Source organism: Rhagoletis zephyria, unplaced genomic scaffold, assembly GCF_001687245.7.
Source record: "Rhagoletis zephyria isolate East Lansing unplaced genomic scaffold, Rhagoletis_zephyria_1.1 Rzeph_scaffold_00047, whole genome shotgun sequence".
NCBI lineage: Eukaryota > Metazoa > Arthropoda > Insecta > Diptera > Tephritidae > Rhagoletis > Rhagoletis zephyria.
Window position 1 is genome coordinate 373,187 of NW_016157131.1, and position 11,577 is coordinate 384,763.

The following is an 11,577-nucleotide window of genomic DNA, read 5'->3' on the forward strand; positions in this document are numbered from 1 at the left end:
ATGTACCGTAATTTCTTTATTTTTTTTTTAATTTTATTTCATGTAGGTATTTTAATTTCAGTTTCACTTTCATTCTCACTTTCCCTACCAAACGTTTTTATGCTCAAGTGCATTTGATTGTGTCAATAAGATGAAGGGTAAAGAAAATTATAAAAAGAAGGCACTACTTAGGCACTTGTATTATCATCTCACCTCACCATTGTCATTGCAGTATATGCTGGTGACATCTATGCATTTTCACCACAACTACGTGCAATGTTTCCTGCTTGTCTCACCAATTGTTTCTTGGCAAGTGGCGGAAGGTGAACGCATTTCTAAGTACATACGTGAAATTTGTAGGCTGTTGCATAGGTGTGCCCCAAAGGCGCATTTTGTTGCATTCTTTTCCAAAACTGAATATTGCGTTTAATTGTAAATGATTATACCGCGCGACAGCAAATTTTACACACAAAAAATCAATAATACTTAGTTAGTTTAGTTTTTCTCTCTAACGTCAGCATTTTTTAGAGAACTTTGAAATTTCAAGGATATAATTGCTTAAAAAAAATTAAGTGTAATGTAGAATAAAAATATGGATATCAAATAAAAGCAAAACTTCGCCAGAATTGAAAAACATTTAAATTTTGTGGTACACAATGACCAATATGTAATGAAAGTGCTTTTTTTAAAATCTTAAACCTGAATATTCTTGAAAATTTCCAATAGTTATATTTTGAAAAATATATGTATGCTAAGTACTAATATTTGCACTACCACAACCTCAAATTTGGTCTTGCTAAATTTATTAGTCTAGTATACAAAAAATTATTTTAAAATACATTTTCGATCCCGGCTTTTTCGCTCTGGGCATATTTTTTTTTTTTAAATACTGGCGAAGGTTCTCTGAATTTTGAAAAGTAAGTTTTTGAATAAACTATAGCTTTGAAATTTCAAAGTTCTTTTAAAAAAAAAACAGACTTCAACAAGAAAGACTAAAAACGCAGTTTTACTATATTTGGCTCCTAGTTTCGGGAGTATATTGGATATTTCGTGTGTTTTGAAATTGTTCGGTTTTGTCGACAGTTTTAATATTGATCATAATTTTTTTTTCAACTGTGTTTAGTTGGGCAATTAAAAGTTTAAATTTTATATCTTAAGATTTTTAAACTATGTAGATACATTCATACATACTACATATTCATAATTCAGATTCATACCAATATCTTTCTTCAGCTGCAACTACTCAAATCCTTAGAAACATGAAGCATATTCGAGACTGTACTAATAAACTTAAATCAATTCATACATCGACACGACTTTTGTAGCTTTTGTATTTCAAAATCGCTTACAGTTCCATCAACAAAAACCCGTCTATGTTGTGTTTTGGATCCAATTTCCGTCATTTGTTGTCAAATTAGGTTGTGAATTTTTTGTGTCTTCGAACAACTCAAAACGCCGTGTTATTGTTGTGTTAAAACATTCCTTCAAAAATGTTTTAAGAAGTTCTGACGAAGTGTGTAAGACGTTGGCCAGAAATAAATTTGGATCGTTCCGGGTTTGAAAGAGGGAAATTTAAAGAGTATCACATCGATTTGTACGATGATAATGGTTCCTCACAATGAAAAATGTTTACACAACACATTTTCGTACATAATGATTTTTTTTTTAGTTACCACTCCAATTTTTCGAAGAATGAACCGACTGATTACTTAAATACTTAAGAAGTATAATTTTCTCAAGTACTGTTTATAGTTTGGTTCGTAAAAAAAAGTATATATTAGAGGCAAATCTTTACTTCAATCTCCCTCGTTTGACACCCTTAAAACCATTCATTTAATTTTTAATTAAATTGATTTTGAATTTCGTAACAGGTGGCAAGTCTCTCAAAAATCAAAAAAATATTTTGGAAATAAATCTTCTAAAACTATCCTCGTTTAACCTCACGTAAAAATTTTATTTATTTTTATTTTATTTTGTTAATTAAATTGACTGTGAATTTCTAAACAGATGGCAACCCTCTAAATAATATTTTAGAAATAAAGCTTTCTTAAAACCCTCTCGTTTTATACCCACATTAAAATCCTTATTCTAACTTGTAAACTAAATTGATTGAATGGACAATTTCTAAACAGGTGGTAACCCCTTTGAAAAATATTGTCGAAATAAAGCTTTCTTATACCTCTTACCTTTGACACCCATATGAAAATATTTCATTTAACCTTTTATTAAATTAATTTTAACTTTTCAAAAATGTGGGAACTCTCTTAAAAAAATATCCTCTATTTTAATCCAGTTTATAGCATATCTATATGACAAATTTAATAGAAATACCGTTTTAGCGTGAAAAACCAACAAACATACTCATTCACAAACTTTCTCTTTTATAGTTAAGTCTCGTATTACTTAATAGGATTTGAAAAATTTCAGTTTTAAACATTTTTCAAGTGAATGGCAATAGGTTAGGCTGAACGTAAAATCGCCCAATAAGATCAACATCAAGGCTTTTATTTCCATTAAGTTATGTTAGCTTGGAATGGTTGGGGAGTAAGAGAGTAATATAAGCTCTTTGTGACACAATATGGATTAAGCGATCCTTTTCGATGTTAAAAGGTAATCTATATACATATATGAGGAAATTTCACGACTTTTTTTTTTTAGTGTAGCTTCCTTCGCTCGCCAAAAAAAAAAAAACGCTAAAGCATTCTTCTTGCATATATTTCAATCAATTAGTTTTTTAATGACTTTAACACATTTTCAAATAGAATATTCATATTTACGGTGACCGTTCGTACCGATTTTGGCGGCACAGTACCGATTTTGAGAAAATTGTCCCGTTGAATATTTTTTTAAAGTCGGGGCGTATAAGTGTCCCGATTTTTCATATTTGTACCGATTAAGTCCCGATTTTCAGTGTTTCCTTTATTCATTTATTAAAACTCTCCTTGTACTCTGGCCAAAAAACAATTTTTTTTATACAAACGAGGCATCACTTTCGTTATCACAACGGCCATATAATATAAGTGAGCCACAAAACATATACTGGCTAATAATATAATAATATAATTAATGAAATTATGAAAAATAACACTAATACCCTCAAAACAATCGTGGATATTAAAAACATAAGCTGTGGATAGAGTGGCGAAAATATAAATAGGGAAGAGACATTTTAACTTCCTTTGGGTATTCCCCTTTCGATTATTTAATGTTAAATACTTTTTTTTTAAGTGTAGCTCCTTATCTAACAACGACAAGTAACTAAGTAAGCAAGTCAGAATTTGAAACTTTGTACAAAAATTAGCAAAACTCGACAAAGTTTCATCAAAATTTTGCGCTTTTTTATTAGATTTCTTAGAAACATTCTACAGTTTTGTAATCGATTTAATTCAATTTGAAATAGTTTGGAGTTGGCGTTGATTATTGGAAATTTTTTGTTCGCGCATTTTCTTCCATACACAGTATGCAATGAAGCACTTGCACTTTATTATATTAAAATTTAATGGGCTTCAAAACTACATACTCAAAACAATGCTAGAAAATCTGATTAAAATGTTTCAAATCGTGATGAGGATTTATTCAAATTCGTCGAAATTTTATAAATGTTCTACAAATTTTGAAATTTCGATTTACTTGTTTTTTTTTTTTTAGATAGTAAGTTATATTTTCATAAAAAAATAATAAAAATTTTTAAATTTTTTTCTCTTTGTTTTGTACCAAATAAAACTGTATTCAGCCTTTTTATTCTAAAAACAGAATTGTATGTTCGGATTCGATGCTTTAGAAATGTCCCGATTTTTGGCCACAGAAATCTGGTCACCGTATTCATATTCGAATGTATGATACTACGCGGCATATACGTTACATACACAACTACGAGTACATAAGCACGAGTTGTTATTTTTACTTTTTTTTAATATATATTTTTTAAGTTTTCATTTAACTGCAATTTCGCGTTGTTTTTTACACAAAGCCGACGATAATGCATTATCTTAAAGCTCAAAAACAGACAACAGCGTTGAACCCGATTAACTCGGACTTAATCCGCATCAAGTGCAGTTAGTTCCCGAGTTGATCTGGATTGACGTTGCCGTCTGTTTATGCCCTTAATATAGGTATACCACCATTTTCGGCTGAAAAATGTAACAACTCGGGAGATTTGCTCATATGATTTCAAAATTCATCTCCGCATGTGCACAATTTAAAATTAGCAATTTACATAAATTTTTAATAAATTTATGTTATTATAAATGTCTAGCAAGCACTTAATTACTAGTCTGATTGTTTTCTTATTAGAATGCATTTGACAGAACTCCCCCGTAAGGTTTCCAAAAATTTTCACATTTTTTTTTTTTTTTTTTTACAGGTCTCAAGATTCTAATACATACATATACATACATATGTATATCGCTAATTTAATTCAATAGTGTCATAATCCAAAAAGTATAAATTTTGAGTTGAGTATGCAGAAATTACTGCTGCCTCTTCTTCTATGGTGTGTAAAAATTTCATAGCTGTATGGGTTACCATTATCTCACTAGAACAAAATCTGTATTCATTTTTACTATGGGAGTACATATATGCAAATTCAAAATTTTAAAGCCGTTTTGCTCGAGTTTATCTATTTTGACTTATGACACTATTGCAGTAAATGAGCGATGTGTATGTGTATGTTGTTCATATGTACATGTGAATTAATACATCATTTTTTTTAATTGATTAATTTATGTACTTGGTTTTGCTACACTAGGCAGCGTACCATTTTTTACGAGAGATCATTTCTTGTCGTTTAATTTTTTCCTTCACATATGCTCGCCATAAAAAATTTTTACCTCTGCGGTGGTATTTTTTATTTATGTTTAATCTAGTTTGCTGCCTTGTTAATTGGTTTCTGTTCTGATCATACATACATAGTACATAGTTTATGTATATTTCTCTTAAATATTTCATTGCGTTTTCGTATTCATTCATTCGATGGAAACAATTTTTCAATGTTTACATTATTCCACATGCAAAAAAAAAAACGATAGTTATATCTACATATATATATAAACATGAATGTGTATTAATAAATATATGTAGACATGTATGTATGTATATTTTCGCAATTGCATACGCATTTTAGTCTATAAATATACTAAGCAAACAAAAAAAAACACATTTTCATTTTATGTACAATTGATTTCATTTGTTATTCCGCATGCATACTCGTCGGCACATACATACATACGTGCGTATTTACATACATACATTTCGCATTGAAAGTGCATAAAATCGTTTCAAGTATTGTGTGTTTCTTTTTCTTTGCTGCTTCTCATCGAAATAATTTGTTTTAAACCGATTTGCAATGTGCAATGTGTGCTCTGCGTACATAGTTTACATATAGTACATAAAATTATTTAGCAAATTTATATTCATATGGTGTAAAATATAGAAAAACCTCACATCATTTGACTGACTGTGTGTGTGTGTGGTTAAGTACATAGAGCATATAAAAAAATTATATTTTTCAAAAATATATATTTTTTCTACATAAATACATACTTATGCATACATATGTATGAAATTTCACAGCATTGCGATTTCTTCTTTGATTCTTGTGTCTTTAAGTTATAAAAATAAATCGCGTTTCTAGACAACCAACGACGTCAAAACAATCGTGTGAATAAATATAATATATATATTTATATGTACATATGTAACGCTAATGTGCTATATATTATAGTACGTATTGTCGGAAAATTTGCCAGACATACCAAATTTTCGCGCATTCATATGCTCGTTTTTTTTTTTTTGCTTTTCAGTTTTTTTCCAATGTCTGGGACATATTAATATAATATTTAGAGTTGTGCGATATTTTTACACCTCAATATAGTATATTTCAAAAAAAAAAAAAAAGTGTGTGTACGCATACATACATACATGTGATTAAATACAATGTGATCTTGAGCAAAAACAGCTTATAATTAGTTTTATTAGCTTTGCTAGAGCGCCATATGTTAATGGGAAATGTATTCGAGATATTGGCTTAATTTTCGCATTGTTTAGCGAAATATAACGTTATGAAAATAAGTATGACTTAATAGGCCGTTAGGAGACTTTTTTTTGGCTATATTAAACGAAAAAAAAAAATGTTGGATCCTGAAGAAGTATTGTGAGAAGCGTGAAGCGCACAGCAGATTTCTGCATGAATTACGAACAACAAACAATTTTACAAAAATTGGGCTTCGTTTAGCAATAAAACATTTAGAGGATGATGAAGTAGGTCTCTGCTAGTTATGGCGTTTCAGGGCGATCTACTGTAGTAAACCCCTATTGGGGTTAAAGTCGTTTTTAAACTTTCTCTTTTTGGTTGTCAGTGTTGCCCACTGGGTGGGTATATGTTGCATTTTGGTACAAATTTCCGTCATTCCTTACAAAATGTCATTTGCGGACCAACCCGTTTTTCCAAAAAATTACTCCGAAGATGGAACTAGTTTGCAGCCAAACCCAATTTGACAAGGCATGACGGAAATTTATTCCAAAATACATCTTCTTTGATCCACGTTTTTTTTTGAAGAACCTCCCTCTCAGAAAGCGAAACCTGGGCCTAATAAGAGTATTCACGAAGGAGCATAATGTGGGTGATTCCACCGTCACTCGCCATACATTCGAAGTAAAATTTTAAGATTAAAAGTGTAATTCCATTTTCCATTTTTTATTCTAGGATATTATAAAGAATTAAATGGAGTATAGTTTACAATCAGAAATTACAAGGAAATTTAAAGAGATACAAAATATTATTATTGGTTTTTTCGTTTTCATGCATCTTTGCCATGCAAGTACCCATTGTGATGGATGATTCCGTAGCAGACTGTGGCTGCAACGAACGAAATTATTTCTATGAAAAATTTTATTGATTCCACCAAGGAAAACGGTGGCAATATTATTAAAAAATGTGTCGTAAGTCAAAGGTTTCTTAAATACCTTTCGTTTGATACCAAAAATGTAATATTTCATTTTGCGTACAAGTTTAATTAAATTAAAACTTTCAAACAGGTGGGAACCCTCTTAAAAAATTTTGAAAATTAATCTCTCTTTAGCCTCTTTAGTTTGATACCCATGTTGTAATAATATGTTATTTATCTTATCAATTTAATGGAATAAAATTTTCGAAACATTTCGCAACCCTGTTCAAAAATATTTTCTAAATTATGTTTTCTTAAACCACTTTCATTCCCAAATTGTAATATAGCCTCAACAACATCAACATTATCAATTTAATTAATCGAAATTTTTCAAACAGGTGGCAACTCAAAAAAATAGCTACATATTCAAATCGCTCAAGGAGCTTTTGATTTTTGTCCGTCGAACAAATGAACCTAGCATTTTTTATACTCGTATATGCATAGTTCGATCTATAACGGAAACTACGCCAATAAAAGTTTTAAAGCTTGCACAAAGTTAACGAAAATTAATCAAGCTTCAAAAAAATTGCATCAAAATTTCAAACTTTTTGTGAAGAATTTTAGGAAAAATACTCAACGCCCTCGACAAAAAAATTCTAAAAAAAGCAACGGTAAAAAAATCAACGCACTTTATTGTACTAAAATTGAATGGGCAACAAAACTGAATACTCGAAAATTTTCTGAAAATCCTGAAATAACAGTTTCAAATTTTGATAAAATTTTTTTAAAGTTTGATTAATTTTTGGGAGCTTCGTGCAAGCTTTGAAACTTTTATTTATGTAGTTTCTGTTATAGATCGAACTATGCATATACGAGTATAAAAAATGCTAGGTTCATTTGTTCGACGGACAAAAATAAAAGGCTCCTTTCTAAAAAAGCTAAATTCACATAAGATGCAAACAATAACACTTTGAATTTTGGTACTATATTATTGACTGTAGCTCCCTGCACATTAGGGCGGTCCAAAAATGCATGTGAAAAAGTAAGTCGGAATTTTTATGCTCCACCCCCTGGATTTTTCTATACCGAAAAAATATACCACTATTTTTTTATTTTGAAATCAAAAAATATTTAGAGGTCGCTCAAAGCGCCTAAAGTTTTCCATGTATTTTATATGGAGAAACAACTTTTCGTAGAAATGGTATAGAATAGTTAAAATAAATATTTTTCTACCAGAAAACTCTGTTTATCTGCAGGAGATTCCCAGTAATAATACCCAATTGTTTATTTAACCATTTTTCATTGCAACTATAATTTATAGGTCCGCCAAAAACCCACAAAAACCCTGAGAAATGCAATGGGGCGACCAATAAAAAATCGTTAGTATTAACAAATGGTTAAATAGACAATTGGGTATTATTATTGAAAGTCTCCTGAAGAGAACCAGGGGTTTCCAATCGAAAAATATTGATTTTCAAGAATTTTATACCATTTCTACGAAAAATTGGTATTTTTTTTGTCATATAAAAATACAGGGAAAACTTTGAGCGCTTTGAGCGACCTCTAATATTTTTCTATTTCAAAATAAAAAAATATGGGTATACTTTTTTTCTATATAGAACAATCCTAGGGGAGCATTACAATTCCGTCTTTACTGTTACCCTAATGTACATACATACATAGATAGTAAATTGTGTTTTTGACAGCGAGGGGCCTCCTTCTCATATGCAGCCATGACAAAAATTATTAGCGGAATATCCTATTCGCTTACCATGCGCTCCCCATTAAGTAGTGACCTGTACTAATAACGACCATTGTTCTGATAGTGGGTCGATCAATTAGTATAAGAATTTAAGATATTTTCTCATTGTTATCTTAGTAGGCTTAGTACTCGAACAGATGGATTACTTAGCCCGATTTCCGTTGACCAATTCAATTGAAGCTGATTTGAGTCGATATTTGGAAGAAGCCAGCGGGATGCCTGCATCAAGCGTAGAGCTAACTGAGCATTTGTTTTCTGAGATATCAGGAACCTACCAAATACAGCGAATATAAAGCCCATTTAAAAACTTCGAGTGAGTCGCCAATCAATTAATTTATTAGATTTATTATATAAAAAAATGTATACGAAAACTGATTGACTGTAAAGTCACATTATTGTGATTGTTTTTAAATCCTTTACGCGTCAATGATCTTTTGTTTTTCAAACTGGCATGCACTTTAAGTGTGTTAATAATATTGACTCATAGAGTTAAATGGAATGAATAACTTTTCACGACCAGCTATGTTACTATGCACATACATACATAAATACAATCGCAGCTGCTTTGATCCAATTTAAGCAGTTTTAACTGGTTGACATTCAAGACTATTGCTTTCAATTATATTTTTTTGTTTTGTTTTATTTTTTTTTTAATTTTTCGCTATACTCTGTAGTGTATTGCAGATATGTATGTATGTATGTATGTATGTATGCATGTGACGCATTGCGACATTTCGTTATCTTATCAATGGCATATATGTATGTAAATACATTTGTACGGGTATGTACAAACATAGATATTATATTCTTGTTGGCATACAGTTAATGTTTAAGTTATCTGCCTAACTTCACTGTCGTCATAACTAATTTGTTTGTTAAGTACCAGCAATTTCACGAGTTACTTGCTTTTGAAATTTATGATTTGCTTTTTTTTCTTGCTCGAGGAATGTATGTACATACATATGTAAACATGCATGTATGTATATACATATGTACATATGTCTTGAAGTACTCATATGTGGCATGTAAAGGTAATATCCGGTTAACTACCGGTGTCACCAGCAATTTTAAGTCAAAAAGTTAGTGATACTGGCTATAAACTTTCGTCTCATAACGCCAGGTCGTATGACTACCGTTTCACATAACAACTATACCGAGCCGCTATGGAGGGGCCTGAGGGGCACAAACTGGGGTAACTACCGAAGCAATCTCTGTTCAGTCCTATCGTCACATAAGAAGAACTCGACTCCACCCGAGAGCTCATTAGATGAACTTGTTGTGGTTTTTACTAACACTTACAAATGCGCTCTTGTCCCTTTGGTGGGCAGTGTAGCTCTTTGGTCACAAGTTGTCGAACAGAAGACTTCAGTAGAGATCGCATATCCACGGAGTAAGAACCTTAAAAATCAACACCAGGAATGCATAAATCAGAAATCGAAATGTATAAGAGACAACTTTTTTAGACTTCCGCGAGAGTATAGAGTGTTGCCATGAAGCGCCCAGATTTACATAGACGAGCGCCTGCGATGAGCTCGCCTGTCTTGGCGTATTTGAGAGACGAGGTGGGAAATTGGTCTTTATAATAAAAACCATAAATTAACCGTTTAAAGCTAATGCATGGGATTAAATGCAGTTTTCACCTATGTATTTCTAGAGTTCTAACTTCAAATATAGAAGGGAGAAAATAGAGAGTTGCCACCTGTTTGAAAATTGCAGCTTAATTAAATTGATAAGATAAATTGAATATTGCAATATGGGTATCAAAATGATGAGGTTTCGGAAATTTACTGCCGAAAATATTTTTGGGAAGGGTTGTTTGAAAATTTAAATTTAGTTTAATCGAACTGAAAAGGTTTATGAAATTTTACTGCCGAAAATAGTTTTGAGGAGGGTTGCCACCTTTTTTACAAATTTTATTCGATATAATTTATAAAATAAATGAAGTATATATTATACTACGAGTATCAAACAACACAAAAATACTTTCAAGGCGCAGTGAAGCACGCTGGGTATTTGCTAGTAATCGATGTTTTTTTTGTTTTTTACTTTTTCATCATATTATACCGTTACATTCAGGCTTAGTTTTAAGTTTTATTATTCTTGATCGAAAAAGAAAGATTTCTAAATAATTTCCGCCCCTGCCATTTCTCATGAAACCTAACCTCAGCAATCATGCTGAATAAACGCTCAACACCTTTAAACTCTTCAAATCAGTGCGGCCAGACGGCTACTATAAAGTTGTCGTGCCGTTGGCTGATTCCAATCTACGCCAATTGCAGGTTGCGAGGATATACATATGTATGTAGATATGTATGTACATACATATTCCAAGAACTTGGAGGGTGGTCAGGTTGGCGCTTATTCCAAGCCTGGCAAAAGATCTCATCGCTTCCAGGTATTTGAGGCAAATCTGTTTCTCTGCGTTTTTACTCAAACCCCTTTACTTTATGATTAATGAAAATTTTTAATAATCGCACAGCCCTAGAAATAATTCTATAAGCGGTAGCGCGCTGCTAAAATTTAAATACAAATCAATTTTATAAGCAAATTTTCGTTTTGTGTGCCTTGGTGCAGAAAATCTCTACTCTACTTTTTCAATTAAGTACCCCTCGCTTTTACTTCTTCCAAGTGCCATGCTTTCTAAATTAAATTGATAAATTAAGTGCATACAAAAATACATATGCAAGTTTGTCTGTACATAGCTAGTAACATCGCCTCCTTAACAAAAAAAAAAAAAACAAAAAAAAAACCAAATGCATTCAGTTATTTACTCTTTGGCACTTTACATGTCTACTTATATTTACTTGTTTATTATTAACCATACTTATCAGTGTCTCCCACGAGTAGTGCCCCTACAAACATACCTACTTATGATTTTTTCTTTATTTTGTGGTTTGTCATATGTCTCTACAGCTGTGTTTGCATTTAGCATTATTTGTTTTTTTTTTTTTT

At 31.3% G+C, this 11,577-nt stretch overlaps 1 protein-coding gene across 8 annotated transcripts in view; it reads left to right on the forward strand.

The window, feature by feature from the left end:
• The window catches only part of Bsg (immunoglobulin domain-containing protein Bsg), a 100,708-nt gene that overhangs the window by 11,381 nt on the left and 77,750 nt on the right, over positions 1–11,577 (forward strand). The gene's annotated exons all lie outside the window — the stretch shown is intronic.